Raw genomic sequence first — 16,501 nt, 5'->3', positions numbered from 1 at the left:
CCTTAAATATTTGTATGGTTAATTTTTAATGAGTTATTTTCAAGCAATCTGTTTTAAGCCTGCTGGAAAAATAGAACAGACATAATACTTTTCTGACTCACATCTTTCTTGTGTGATGGCCATTTTCGGCCTTTCAATTATGCTAATATACAATGGAAATTGAGCAGAAACTGGTTCATTACAAAATTTTGTTTATTTAACATTTAGATATGTCCATTCTTTTTTACAAAACATTCATGTAGAGGTAACAGAAAATCATATCAGTCCAAGTGTAAACAAGAACTATTAGCTTATGCTCATTAATTGTTTTTCCTAATCTGTAGCAGCAGAAGGGATTTTCCATGTATATTATTAATTGAACTAGTCACTATCATACATAAATCTGATTTTCCACAAAGATAAAATTCCATTTAGCATGCATATCAAAACATTTAACACTTTCATGTCATGCTAATCTCATTTAACAGCTGCGGCAAATTTTGTGTGTTTCTATAACTGGGTACAGGAGGCAAAGCCATGCCCACAATAATCTAGAAAAGGAAACCACAACAATGTTCCACAGGTCTACATAGCTGAGACAACACCACATTTAGCTAGGACAGGGTAACACATTTTACACAGTACAGTACACAAAATAACAAATAGTACAGAAAATAACACACATAATGGTAGTTGAAGATGGTGGGTATTTTATTATAGTATCCACTATGAGAGATGGACCTGTAATTTAGTCTAGCATGTGGTATGTAGTACATATTCTCACCTGTTCAAGAAACATTATTTAATGACTGAACTCGGATGTGACAAAGTGGTGACTTAACTGCTAACTGAAGCTCAAAAATTGATGCTTGATGTCCAAAACCATTTACTTAATAAATTGTACAGTGAAAGGGGTACTGGAAGCTATATACTACGTCCTGACCACTTGCTGTCACTGCATGCCACCATGTCAAATATTACCTATATCCTGACTGTTTAGTGCACAGACATATAATGCTTAAAGTCAGTGACATGGACTTCATTCTAAGTATAGAGCCACATTTCAATTGTGGTAAGTGTACAAAGTAATTCAATACATTTTAACAAAGTTTGGTTGTGTAACTGCATCTGATGTCTATAAAATACCTTTTGCAGTGCAATTTATTATAAAAATTGTTAAAAATTGGAAAATGAATATATGTCATACACAGACATACTTAACAGATTTGGGTAAAGAAAATCTTATTGAGCTGTTAAATATGTCTAATCATTACTCATTTATTTTCCAGCTAAGTAGTGGCCTCCATATTACATAAATTTATGCTCCATTTTTCTAAATTTCCACTGTCGTATTTTCCCACATTTGCTTAACAACAATTAAAACACCTGTTTGAAGCTCCAATCATGATCGGTATCTTTGTTAAATTATAACGCAACCTATGACAACAGACGGTAAGCATCATCCACTCAGTACAGAGTTGTCAATCCTGATATTTCACTTTTAATTGGCTTAATATAAAATGAGCAGCTCTGTTTTGACAAGACTGAGACAGGAAATGTATATGACCTTGTTTAGGTATGATTTTCATATTCACTTGGAACCATTAATGGGAACTACAGCAAACATAAGCAGTGATGTTCGAAGACAAAGAGCAAGACAACTATTTCTTATTGAATGTTCAGCCTTTTACAGCTCTGAGTCCCAGCTCTGGACTTCACTGTTCACATTTATTTTGTCAGAAAAATATACAGTTCAAGTGGTGGTGGTGGTGGTGGTGGTTAGTGTTTAACGTCCCGTCGACAACGAGGTCATTAGAGACGCAGCACAAGCTCGGGTTAGGGAAGGACTGGGAAGGAAATCGGCCGTGCCCTTTCAAAGGAACCATCTCGGCATTCGCCTGATACAGTTCAAGTCCTCAGCTGTAAACAGTGGTAAGGGACACTTGATGAGAAACAGAGTTATTACATGTAAAACATGGTACATTATGTGTTTTATTCACATTAGTTGATAGCTCCACAATAAACTGAGAAATGGCAGTTATTTCAGATTCTCACTAATGGAGACTTTGTCAGGATTTGTGGATGTAAACATGGCTGCTGGTAGTAGTAACGAGTGCAGTGTTTGTTTCTGAAAAATGATTTTCAGTGACAATCTATACAAATCTGATGATGATGATGATGATGTGGATAATAACAAATCAGATAAAGATCGTCAATATTTTCCTGAATGCAAGTGTTCTTCAAAATCTATTGCTGATCAGAAAAATGTGAATAATCATTTAAGCACGCAAACAATGTTACCACTGTTTACCATTGTTTACATGAGTTTACATGGCAGTGTGTTGGCAAAAATGTTAAGGTGCTGAATCACAGATTAATTTTTAAGGCTATTATACATCATTATTTAAAAAATTGGTAATGCAGATATTAGTATCATAAACTGTAACGAAACAGATCTTTATATTTTTGAGAGGTTTTCATTAATCCACTCAGCACATGAACAGTAATAAGTCAATACTAACTGATGTTAAGTGCACTCATTTCCCAAGTAAACAATGTAAAGTACCCATTGACATATTTTTAAGGATAAAATTTGGGATAGAATTTACAATTTTAATAATATGTTGTTATTCTATAAATGATTGAAAACAATGATTTATCTGTATAAAAAATCACAATGGGTGTACTTGAAGTATCTTAGTTATGAGAATTCCTCAAAACAACCAACTTGTCCTTTACCATTGTTTGCAGCCCACACCTTCATTTATTATCAATAAAGATCTTTATCATCAGACTGACAGTGCACATGAGCAAAACATGTTTAAATGTATTCAGATACTCAACACTTATATTCTATGACCATTGCTGCCAAAGCTTCTCTCTTTTGCAACAATGTGGTAGTGGCAGTATTTCTGGCAAATGGGACTCAAAAGTGAGGTCATCAATTCACCATTGCTTATGTCATAGGACAAATTTAATTAAATTGTTGAAAATTAACCATATGCACACAGAAAATTAACAAAAAATTCCATTCACACACAAATAGCACATACAAATTCACATGCTTACATACTTAAAATCTCAAAATGGTTACATTCAAAACAAATTAAAAGTTGGAATCTAAAAGACATTTAAGATAATAAGGCTGGTTGGTCACACAAACAATACAATGAACCAGTCACCATGAAATACATTAAAATCATCATCCAAGGGATTAAAATACTGAAACTAGATTTCATTCATACCACCGCCATTTAAAATACAGTGCACATTTTCTCAAAAGCCTACCCCCCTCCCCAACTCACTTCTTGTTCCATAGAAAATACAGGATGTTAAAATGTTATATATTGAGAGTGGTAAAGAAATGTCCCATATTGTTGGGTTTCCTTGTTGGCAGAGAAGCAAAGCACATGTCAGAAGCTGATGCCCAATTCAGAACTGGGTGAGGACTATTAAATTCCTCCTGTGCAGTTGGAAGAAAATGTGCCATTGTTGGCCTGCACACTTCAGTGGATGCAGTTGCTTCTTCTTCACTTTCAGATAACTATGACTCCATCTCACTGACAATTCTTGTCTCACTTAAAGGGTAATTACCGGAACAGGGTGTTACAGTACACTATAAGTTGTTCTTGACCAGCTGCTCTAACTGTTGTATCAGATAAATCTTTTCCATCCACTCCCACATGCCATATCAAACAGAATATCACCTCTTTCTGGTATTTCTGTTGGATGGACAAAGTTTTCTGAAATGTCTACACCAGTTTATCTATGGAGTCCACATGTTCAAGTGAAAGGAATATTAAAGAATAAGATCTCAATTCCTGCTATGCCTTTAACATCATCCATAACTCTGCATTATACACTGAGCATTTGGTAGGTAGGTCAAAGATTATAAAGGGAAGACAACGGAGAATTCTTTGTTACCTTCTTTCTTAAACACATGTCAGTAATAGAAAGAAATATATGTATACAAAGATGTCAAATGCTTTCTTTAGGGAAAAACTCTAGGTAGTGTGTCAGCTTTCTGGACTCCTTACATCCAAAATTAGTCTCTGCCTCATAAACATCCGGAGGTACTAGTTACAGCCCTAGTTCAGGATATTAATACTTGTCAAACTAAGCCCTTCTGAACGCACATTTGTTCAAACACAGGTGTTCTTGTTTTTCAAGAACAACGGTGGTACACATAATTTACACTTCAATGAACAGTAGTGGTAACAGTAGGTTGAGGAACAAACTTGATTCTGTGCACTTCTTGCACCATTAGAAGTTGCCATCATGTGACAAGCATTGGGTTCATCAGCCTCAACACACAGGTTAAATATAATAGCATTTCTATATGGTCCTGTGGCCATTTTTACATCTTAAAGGTGGACAGAATTAAGAAGCTATAAGTATGAATGGTGCATCAATCTGTACACAGGGCACCCATGTTCAGGACATAATCAGAAGAAGATGATAGTGCAGGAAGCAAGAACAATCTATGTATATGTTCCTGCCATTAAGTCACTTAAAAATATTCAGGGTCTTTGAGATACAGTATTCAGAATTTGGATGTATAGCAGCCATGTAGCCTTTTCTTTTCCAATGTGAGTCTCAGGAATTTCATGCTATGTTTAAAATTAAGGATAGTGTATTTCAGTCATATTTAGCAAACCGTACACATACAGTTTCCTCTACACAGAAAGAGCAACCTGATGTCTCTTCCCATTATTCAACCCTCCTTATCATTGAATGCAGTATACTGAATTTACAGTGTGATTAATTATAAAGTTTCAGTTTCAAAACACTGTGAAGAAAGAACTACTGCTCGGAATGACATAAAATTTGAACAGACTATTACGAAGAAGGGGGAACATTACAGGGAAATAATAATAATAATGCTATGTCTGGAATGGTAAGGAAAGAAGATAATAATAATGTACATTTTACCACTTGATGGCACTGTGAGCAGCAAAATATGCAAAATAAAAGAGGTTTAGTACGCAGCTGTTCCTCAGTTTGCATCTAAGACACCTGGCATGACTCTCTCAATGCAGGATCATGTGCTGCTTGTAAAGCTTTCTTACAATGGTGACTGTGCACCAGTAGCTCTGCAGAAGTTCCGGATACTTAAGGGTATGAAAAAGGGCTTTGGCCCTATTTCTGTCATGCAGCTGGATAAAATATTATGAAATTCGAAAAGACAGGCTCTTTTGAAGTACAGTGTAGCAGAGGGAGGAAAACAATTGAATCAACATCAGTAGATGATGTGGCCACAGCATTGCAGGAAGGGTCGAGCAGTAGTGTGAAAACACACAGTGCATGGGGAATTGCCCACCTCTAGACATGCCTCCGAGCAAGGTGCATAAAATTCTATGAAACATCCTGCATTGGTATCCATACAAAATTACCCATCTTCAGGAGTTGCTTCATGCTGACCTGCCAGTAAGACAAACACTGCTGTAGAATTTCTTGCACCCATGGGAGTGGACAGTGAGTGGCATGGAACATTCTATGGACAGACAAAGCCCGTTTCTGTCTCCAAGCACATGCCAATACACAGAACTGCAGAATATGGGCAATGGAAAATCTGCTCGCACGTTAACTGGTACTGCTTGATTCTGAAAGGTAACTGTGTGGTGTGGGCTGACAGCACCATTTATCACAGGTCCATATGTTTTTGAGGAGATGGGTGCTGCGAGTCCTGTCACATGTACCATCAGTGGTAAATGCTATGAGAACTTTTCGCATACCAATGTCATTCCAAATCTTCAACAACATGGATGTGTGGGCAGAATCATTTTTATGCACGATGGCACTCCTCTGCATATTGCACAGCCAGTGAAGCAGCTGCTGCAGAGGCATCTTGTAAATGCTACAATTGTAAGTCATCATTTCCCTACAGCCTGACCATCCAGATCACCTGATCTTAATCTGTGTGACTTCTGTATGTGGGGTTATCTGAAAGATGCAGTGTTCAGTGCTCTGATTACAAACATAGCTGAACTGAAGACACACATTGTGTAACACACTCTGAACATGACCCAAGACACTCCACTCTGCTGTGGAACATGTTGATTCTCAATTTCAAATTGTGGCAGAAAATGGTGGGCACCATACTGAACATGTCTTGCGCTAATCTCAAGACAGTTAAAAACCATTTTTTCCCATCGAATGTGATATGACCTTGCGCTGGCAGACGGGCTTGCCTAACTAACAATGCCACAACTGCTGCATGCCGAACTTGTGTGGTCTTTGACACTGCACAGTACAGTTGGTTTAATGTGCAACTCACACCATAGCCATCGTATTGTGATTCATCTGTCATTTGTAGCTGAACCCATTTACGTTAGTGGTAAAACTTTTGTTAATTTTTTTTGTTTCCATAGTGTTTGCCTCTCATCTGATAATATTCCATTCAAATTTAATGTCATTCTCAGCAGTGATTCTTTTTTTACAGTATTTTGAAATGGGAATTTTAATTATAATCATCTTGCACATAAACTGAAAAACTACTGATAAATACAGAACACACGCAAGGTACTTTTGATACGGACATCAAGAGATAGTAACAACAATGTGATGCTTAAAATATTTTGCTCTGGGCCACCATTTGCCTGAGCTATCAATGACCATATTCAACTATGTATCAAAAGTATCACTCAGTTAAGAAGAATTGGACAAGACCTTGGAGGCATCCTCAAAAATCCTCACTGGTGTAGCTGTTGCTTGATATTGCACCAAATGGTATTGTATGTGCCTCAAAGATAAACTATGTCCTTATATTAGGGTCAAGAGAAAATTTCTCTGCCTGGCACAGAGACTGTGTTGAGAAGAATGAACTTTTGTTTCTGTTACACTGATACAGGTTTGCACTGATACAAGTCCTACATCAACTTTTCTGGCAGGCAGTTCATTTATTTATTTTAAAGTTATGTTACATGTGATCTGTTCACATGGTGGATAAACTATTGTGAACTTCTGCTTTGGCAGAGGTACATCTAACATCTAGCACTCAAGACACAATTACCTTCAAAGGTCCTTAATTGTGTGGTTTAATCTCTCACTATACAGATTACTGTGTGGATAGATTGACTGCACTGCCACCATCATAACTCTACCAATATGTTGCCCAGATGCAGTCTTCATAGCAGCTCAAGTGAAAGGGTTACTTCTAAAGGTGACCTGACAGTCTGGAAATGCCAGCCTCACCAGTGCATTGAATCACCATAGTGGTGTGCTGCACTAAATCCTGGATGCTCTCCCTGTTCAAATATTAATCACAAGCAACATCATGTCTAGTCTTCCCTGCTGATTATACATGTTAGTGGCATTCTCCTCAAGACCACTGCACAATGAACTGTACGTCAGGACAGCACACAGAGTTCAGTAGTAGAAAGTGCATTAAAATGAATCATCCTATGTTGAGGAAGCATATATATGCTTACATTACAATACTTGTTTCTCAAGCCATGAACAGTGGAGTTAAGCCTCTAGTGTGTTGTTAGCATGTAATGTCTCTTAAAAGAGAAATAATTAATAATAAATGAAAAGCACCAGTTTGCTTTTGTTCTACAATATTGTAGAACAAAAGCAAACTGGTGCTTTTCATTTATTATTATAATGTTGTTCTACCAAGAACCGACAGAAGATTCTGTTAATATGATAGAAATAATTGTTGAAGTTAACTAGTAAATTTTTTGAGAGCCTGTCTAACTGGTGGTGGTGGTGGTTAGTGTTTAACGTCCCGTCGACATCGAGGTCATTAGAGACGGAGCGCAAGCTCAGATTACGGAAGGATTGGGAAGGAAATTGGCCATGCCCTTTCAAAGGAACCATCCCGGCATTTGCCTGAAACGATTTAGGGAAACCACGGAAAACCTAAATCAGGATGGCTGGAGACAGGATTGAACTGTCGTCCTCCCGAATGCGAGTCCAGTGTACCTGTCTAACTGATGTTTGATTTATAAGGAGATAAATCAAGCATACAAATACATATACTGATGTAACAACTGCAACAGCTCTGATGTGCATAGTCAGATGCTACTCGATCTTTAGTTGTTTCTCAGTGTAGGTTGTCCTTGTGGGAGAGATTTTAAGTCCCTTGTGCACCAGACCACAAAATAAATTTCCTGGAGATATATGCATGGATATTTTGGTTTTTAAGTGATTTAGTTTTTCGAGATGAGAGGTGTACCCATTAATAATCTATGGAAAGTATCCTTACCAAATGAAAAGGATGCAAACATTGAGTTCCTACAGGGTCTGAGTGACCATAACAGTAAGGGTGTTGCAGAGACCATAGAGACTCTGATGAGATGATGTGTCCCTTCAGGAGCCAACTAATCTTGGCTGACACTGTGTCACACAGAGACAAAAAGGTAAGTTCCTTGTCCTCTTCTTCAGTGTTGTTCTTCCTGCGTGTCTCACTAGAAACAGCCTGTGATACCTGGGAGTAACTGTAGCTGTTTCTCCAGAAGACACTTTGGAGGTGGCTTACTTCTAGTGACAGATTTCTAGTATCTGACATGACTTTAGCATGGTGGATGAGGGTGTTCAGAATTCCATGTTTCTGTGCTGGTGGTGGTGGCTAAGAGAATGCAGATACCAATCCATGTGTGTAGGTTTCCTGTACACACTATGGCAGAGGTGTTCATTGGTTTTTTGGTGAACGAGGAAATCAAAAAAAGTGCAGTGCACTATCTATTGCTACTTCCATTGTAAACCTACTGTGGTCATGAATGCTGTTCAGGTGTTCAGGCTGCAGTCACAGCTGTGAAAGCGGCAGCAAATTTGGCAGTACAACTGCCACCTCGTGACATTGTTCTTGTTATTAAATGACACAGAGGAAGACTGGGACACATGCCTTCACCATTTTTATCAACAATGAAGGTAATGGACACTGAGCTCCATCTGTCTTAATCAACAACTAAAGGCTATGATGTGTAAGTTCCTTTGAAATTTCATCAGTAACAGAAGCTCTCAGTTCAGTCATATGTAGCACTCATTGCTTATCATCAAAGTCTTCGCCAAAAATGTAAATTTGCTAGTGATAGTCCAATGTGCAAGAAATCATACATAGAATCATTTTTTCAGGGCACAGAAATTTACTTCTTGCCAGAAGACCAGGTCCATTGTGAGGCTTAAATAGGTATGGAGACCTTATTGACAGAAGTTGTCTATATTGCATAATCATTTAAAATCTCATACACTCAAAGCTACACACATGCTGGCTTCCTCATAAGGTCGTCAGGTCAAATCATGGTAAGGACATTATTTTCCCCTTCAAATCATTTTCCTAACTAACAAATGGCAAGGCATCTGAACTCCAATGTTATTTGCTTGTATTTTGTAAAAACCAATTTCAATTGCATTAGTCATTTAACTGTGCTCACTGTTATGTAATATCCCCTCAACAATGATGTCACTAGGCATGGAGCAAAGGTAGTGAAGTGAATTGGCCATGCCATTTCAAAGGACTCATGCTGGCATTTTCCTTATGCAATTTAGGGAAACCACTAAAAATCTAAATCTGGATGGCCGGGGATGGATTGGAACCACTGCTCTCCCAAATTCAAGTCCAGTGTCTTACCACAGCACTATCTTGTTTGGTAGGAATGTATTGATGTCAATAGCATTACACACTGCAAACAAAGTCAAGTTTAAAGTGAACCCAGACACCAGCACCAAAATTTCAGAGGTCATTCAGGGTAAGTTACTGAGTATTTTGGTACAAGGGACCCACAATCTCCAGCAACTCATTACAGAATAATATGTTTTGTTCAGTTTTTACTCCAATTACCTTTTCTCCTGTGCAAGTACCTTCACAAGAGTGGAAAAACCTGCAATATGTAATCACCAACATGTACAACACAAAACACTTCCGTTGCATTCAGTCAACCCATACAAGAGACGAATAAGAACTACTTCTTCATGAATAAACCTATCTATAGTGCTGTGTATCACTGTTAACTAACAACTAACACCACTTTAAAAAAAAAAAAAAAAACTGAGTCAGAACTGAGCAGTTCTGAGGGGAAGCTTGAGGGTGACAAGTAAAGTGGGCACTACTGTTGGGGACAGTAAGTACTATGAGTGAATGGCACACGTTCGTTTCCAAACAAGACACACAGCACACACCCTCAGCAATTGTACTGCTGTGCTGATATAGTCAGTGTAATACACTTATAAAGATAAATAGAGGTAAGAAATAAAGCTAGATGCAATTATCCTGTAATGAGCCACTGGCAACCACAGGTCCCATATACCAAAATACTCATACTGTCAATGGAGTTAGGGTTTACCCTGTAGCACCTTTCAACAACTGCTTCCAAATCTCCCCAACATTGTAGCAGTCCTTGTGGGATTAATTAAGGATAGAGAAATCACCAAATTTCCACAAATGGCTTAGCCACAGCCTAGGGGATTGTTTGCACAGTGAATTCTCATACAGATTGAAATGACTGCTCCATTAAGTTTCGGGAATGCAGCCGCATAAATTCTGCTTCTTCTTCTAATATTTCGGCTGTATACCTTTCAGCCATCTTTAGAGAGAGCCGTACGACTGACGCTCCAGCGCTCGCTCCATCCGTTTACACTCGCGGACCGCGCCACTGCGCATGCGGCCACAGATAAACAAGGCGCCAGTGATGTTGATCGGCGGCAAAGACGTAACATATGCATGAGTTACGTCTGTGGCTGCGCATTCGATCCATGCTGGGAGGTCGATGTATTACTGGGAGCTGAACTGTAGTGACGTCTTTGTAAGTTCAATATTGAAAGTGCCGGATTCCATGATTTATCTAATGTGAAACCGCTGTCTCTATTAATTAAATTCTTCGCCAAGCGGATTTCAATGGCCTCTTTTACTACGGAGTCCCAGAAAGATGAAACAGAAGTCAGAATTTCGACATTTTCATATACCATAGAGTGACCAGAATCAATACAATGCTCTGCCACAGCCGATTTACTGGGTTGTAAGAGCCGAGTGTACCTGCGATGTTCCGTACACCTCTCTTGGACTGCACGATTCGTTTGTCCAATATATGAAAGGCCACATTCACATGGAATCTTGTAAACTCCAGGCTTGCGGAGTAGTAAGTCATCTTTAACGGAACCCAGGAGTGCAGCCGTCTTCGCTGGTGGACGAAAAATCACTTTTACTTTATGTTTAGTGAGGATACGTCCTATTTTGGATGAAAGGCTTCCCACATACGGCAGGACAGCCATGGATTTAAATGTTTCCTTGTCATCTTCTGCATTCCTTACGGACACCTTAGGTTTTATTTGTAGTGCCTTACGTATCTGTTGTGGAGAATACCCGTTGTCCTCAAAAACTCTCTTCAGATGTAAAAGTTCGTCTTTTAAACTACTTTCATCAGATATGACTTGTGCTCGGTGTACCAAAGTTCTTAGAACACTGCTCGTCTGCGAAGGATGGTGACAGCTATTTGCATGTAAATATAAGTCCGTATGGGTCGGTTTCTGATATACTGCATGACCCAGAGTGCCATCTTCTTTGCGCCGAACCAAGACATCCAAAAATGGAAGACATCCCTCTTTTCCACTTCCATTGTAAACTGAATTTGTCCATGGATGGAATTCAGATGGTTTAAGAAGTCCTGCAATTTATCCTCTCCATGGGGCCACACTACAAAGGTGTCGTCAACGTACCTCCAAAAAACTGTAGGCTTCAAACTAGCAGACTCCAGGGCCTTCTCCTCGAAGTCCTCCATAAATAAATTGGCCACCAAGGGTGACAAAGGACTACCCATGGCAACACCGTCAGTCTGTTCAAAAAAGTCGTTATTAAATAAAAAGTATGTGGAGGTCATCACCGAGCACACGTCATATCTGATGAAAGTAGTTTAAAAGACGAACTTTTACATCTGAAGAGAGTTTTTGAGGAAAACGGGTATTCTCCACAACAGATACGTAAGGCACTACAAATAAAACCTAAGGTGTCCGTAAGGAATGCAGAAGATGACAAGGAAACATTTAAATCCATGGCTGTCCTGCCGTATGTGGGAAGCCTTTCATCCAAAATAGGACGTATCCTCACTAAACATAAAGTAAAAGTGATTTTTCGTCCACCGGCGAAGACGGCTGCACTCCTGGGTTCCGTTAAAGATGACTTACTACTCCGCAAGCCTGGAGTTTACAAGATACCATGTGAATGTGGCCTTTCATATATCAGACAAACGAATCGTACAGTCCAAGAGAGGTGTACGGAACATCGCAGGTACACTCGGCTCTTACAACCCAGTAAATCGGCTGTGGCAGAGCATTGTATTGATTCTGGTCACTCTATGGTATATGAAAATGTCGAAATTCTGACTTCTGTTTCATCTTTCTGGGACTCCGTAGTAAAAGAGGCCATTGAAATCCGCTTGGCGAAGAATTTAATTAATAGAGACAGCGGTTTCACAATAGATAAATCTTGGAATCCGGCACTTTCAATATTGAACTTACAAAGACGTCGCTACAGTTCAGCTCCCAGTAATACATCGACCTCCCAGCATGAATCGAATGCGCAGCCACAGACGTAACTCACGCATATGTTACGTCTTTGCAGCCGATCAACATCAGTGGCGCCTTGTTTATCTGTGGCCGCATGCGCAGTGGCGCGGTCCGCGAGTTTAAACGGATGGAGCGAGCGCTGGAGCATCAGTCGTACGGCTCTCTCTAAAGATGGCTGAAAGGTATACAGCCGACATATTAGAACAAGAAGCAGAATTTATGCGGCTGCATTCCCGAAACTTAATGGAGCAGTCTTTGCGCCGCAAAAACCTGAAAATTCACAGATTGAAATGAGTTTCGCATAGACATTCGCCGCTATAGATGACCCACATAACAAACTTTTTTTAAACATATTGGTCCCAAAAGGACACTGATGAAGAAATCTGAGCACACACATGGTTGCTGCATGGCCAACCTCTGTACAGTTTACAGAAGCAGGGACAACAATGTCAAGACCAATTCCTGTCACAACTCCAAAAGTACCTTTACAGTGACTGCTTCTTGGAGCAGCCACAGCATCTATGACATCACAGAAGCAACAGCTAAATAATTTTGTTGTCTATACTTCATTAAGGTACATCACCATTGAACTAGCCGCTATAGCCTTTATGTCCCAGCCTCAGGGAAGAGATTTAGCAACCAGGTTGGAAGAACAGGATGTTTAGATTAGATTAGATTAGATTAGATTAGATTTACTTTCATTCCAATTGATCCGTAGTGAGGAGGTCCTCCAGGATGTGGAACATGTCAGACAAATAGATAGTATCTTAGCTGGGTGACCACAACAGAGATGCAATTGTAGAGATCAAGGATTCTCCCTGGGTATGATGGCTTCACATGCCACAGTACTGTGTGAAATGGGCAGAACCCATTGCTCAAAACTTCACGTAACATGGCCTGGAGCGGTAACACCACAATTGGTGCTTTGATTTGTTACATCAACTTAGTAAACAAAGTATGCATTTTACTCTTGGTAGGATATGGAATTGGTGTATAGATGTGTACTGGAGTTCCTAGTTTACTTCTGTGGTTTACAGGGTTGACATTTCTTTCTGGTTACTCAAGGTTTTTTCTTGTTACTGTCAAATATCAAGCTTATTACAGCTGACTAAATGAAGGACTCCAAAGTGAATTCATTGTGATCATATCCTGTATTACTACTCTGAAGTCTAAATAGAAATGCTAGCTCAATTAGGAAAGGAGGAATTTTGTAGTGAGGTCTTTTCCTTACAACAATCTAGTTGCGAGGTATTTCCTTACCCCCCCCCCCCCCCCATCCCCCATCTCTCTTTCTCTCTCTCTCTCTCTCTCTCTCTCTCTCTCTCTCTCTCTCTCACTCACTCTCCGCTGTGATGAGCAGCCAAGGAAAGCTGGCAGTGAGCTGGAGGGACTTAATGTTTTCTTTGTATATATTTCAGTTTTCATTTGTTGAGTCATTCCTGTCAGAACTTACATTTCTAGTGAGTTAACATGAAATACTGTACAGTAATGCATGAACTGAAAAGTAGCATAACACATGACACACAGATATCAAATAAAAGGCAGAGGGGAAAATTATTCATGGTCTAAGGTTGGCACTCATTATCCATGGGCTCTCTCTACTGGTTGCATAAAGAAAATGCCAACACAAGGTGCAAGGACCTTGTATGATAATGCAGAACACAAGGCTTATACACGGCTTATATAACACCTGTCTTTGCTGGACAAGTGTCAGCTTGACATCAGCAATTGCCTGTGGTGACAGTTAAGGTATTGCAATCTCTTGGCTTCAAGTGCCCTTGTAATTTCAAACGGGTTTAATTCTGTGGAGTAATATGATCACTCTAAAGACATGATGTACTTGTGTTGCATGCACTCATCCTCTAGTCAAGGCCTGTGTGGTCAAGCATTATTATCTATCAGATGGAATCCAGGACCATATGCACAATGATAATGACACAAATACTGTTGCTAGATATCATTCTTGTATACTACAGCTATTACAATAGCCCTAGGAAACATGTGTAGTGTACATGCTCCACATGAATTGCTGTCCCAGAATACTCTGGTGCTCCCAAGTCATTTTTTCCACAATATTGGGAGGGTTGTAATACATCCTAAAGGCACACCAGAAAAAACAGACTGTGAGAATCAAGGGTAGTGTGTTACTTATTCATTAAAAGGACACTAATACACAATTCCAAGCTACAATTATAGTGCACCACAAACATATTCACAAAGACATAAACACATATACACAAAGACATGTGGCACCTTAGTCAAAGTGAATGCATCTGGTAGGTCACTAAGCTTACAAAACAACCTCTTGAAGCCAATAATGCAGTTTGATGGGAGATGTGTGAGCCAGAGGCCACTGCAATGTCTCGTCATGGCAGATGATCTCCTTGGACATCTTTGGGCACTTAACACTAGATAACAGGCCACTTGTTGGACTGTAGTATGTACTCAATCTTTCCTGTACTGTTTCTGAATGTTCCCTCAGTCTTCTATGTAGCTTTGATGCTTTGGTCAATATTCAACTCCTGTAAACACTGCACTGACTGACTGGTCTCTAATCTCAATAATTATGCCATGAATAATGTCATCCAAAAGTGTTCACTGTGTTGTTCTGCTTTCCTAGGACTTAAATACTGTGTTTGACACACACAGCTCACACAGACAGAAGCACTAAATCACAGACCTCTGCATACAGCTGATGCACAGTCACAGCCTCCTTGTAAGTAACACTTTTGTGGCCATACTGTTGATAATTTAAACATTGTATTGGATTAGATATGGAGGTCTTACTTTAAGATCTACAAAACATGATCTGAGAAAGATGGATGTGCTGAAGTATGAAGACAGCTGTTTTTTTCATGTCATTGCTTATCTTTGTAATATTTGTATCTCAATAAGATCCTTGACTTGATTCAGATTAGAGTTCCTTATCGACAGCAACATCAAGACATCTTGAATTTTGGTTGTTTTGCACTTCTGCAGTAGTTAGACATGGCACTCAAGTTTTTTCACTTTTAAGTGGCTTGCAGCTTCGTGATCTTGGAGTTTACAATAAAGAGACAGCCATTACAGGGACAGAGTATTTTTTCCCTTCTTCTTGAAGTCAGTGTCTTTGTTGTCACACCAGAAGATAGGTAAGGGTCATCCACTCAGCTGCAGACCCATACATCCAGGTAAGCCTAATACAACTTGAGTGTGGCAGGCTGCATGCTAATGAGTGTTTCAGTTCAACACTCACTCACCTCCTTGTTTTGTTGTTCACCTTCAGGCTGAAGGCACCTTCCATGTGATCCACAATCCCTGTTCTCTGTAACACAGAATGTTCCACTGTCATGCACAACAGTGGTCATGAAGCACGCAAACAGCTTATGGTTGTAGATGATTAATGCTGCAGCCCCTACATAGGGACACTGGTTTGCCGAAAACAAATCTAGTCAGGATGCCCCTTAAGTGCTTGCCACAGGGCATAAGAAATTTCTGGAATATAATGTGTTATATGCATTACTCCCATAGTCATCAACGATTAGATGAAAAACCATGGCTGTGCTGTTAAGCATTCACCTACAGTAATTTTGCACAATTTACCACATAAAACAAATTTACGATTAGATGAAAAAGCATGGCTGTGCGGTTAAGCATTCACCTACAGTAATTTTGCACAGTTTACCACATAAAACAAATTTACCAAAGGTAGTTAAACTTGGCAGACAACTTTTTTGTAGGTGGTTGTTGCTTATAGCACTAACATTGCAATTACTGACCAAGTTCTATCAAGATTGTTATAGGTCTATATAACATTTGATGTCAGATACTGGAAAACACTTGGTTCAATGGCTCTGAGCACTATGGGACTTAAAATCTGAGGTCATCAGTCCCCTAGAACTTAGAACTACTTAAACCTAACTAACCTAAGGACATCACACACATCCATGCCCGAGGCAGGATTCGAACCTGCGACCGTAGCAGTCGCGCGGTTCCGGACTGAGCGCCTAGAACCGCATGGCCACCGCGGCTGGCCTGGAAA

The 16,501-nt window shown here is 39.5% G+C and overlaps 1 protein-coding gene across 2 annotated transcripts in view; it reads right to left on the bottom strand.

The window, feature by feature from the left end:
- Nucleotides 1-16,501, bottom strand: part of LOC124555784 (PDZ domain-containing protein 8) — a 236,876-nt gene that overhangs the window by 9,179 nt on the left and 211,196 nt on the right. The gene's annotated exons all lie outside the window — the stretch shown is intronic.

Source organism: Schistocerca americana, chromosome X (genome assembly GCF_021461395.2).
Source record: "Schistocerca americana isolate TAMUIC-IGC-003095 chromosome X, iqSchAmer2.1, whole genome shotgun sequence".
Lineage (NCBI taxonomy): Eukaryota > Metazoa > Arthropoda > Insecta > Orthoptera > Acrididae > Schistocerca > Schistocerca americana.
Note: the sequence above shows the minus strand (reverse complement) of the source record. Positions and strands in the feature narration are given on the sequence as shown.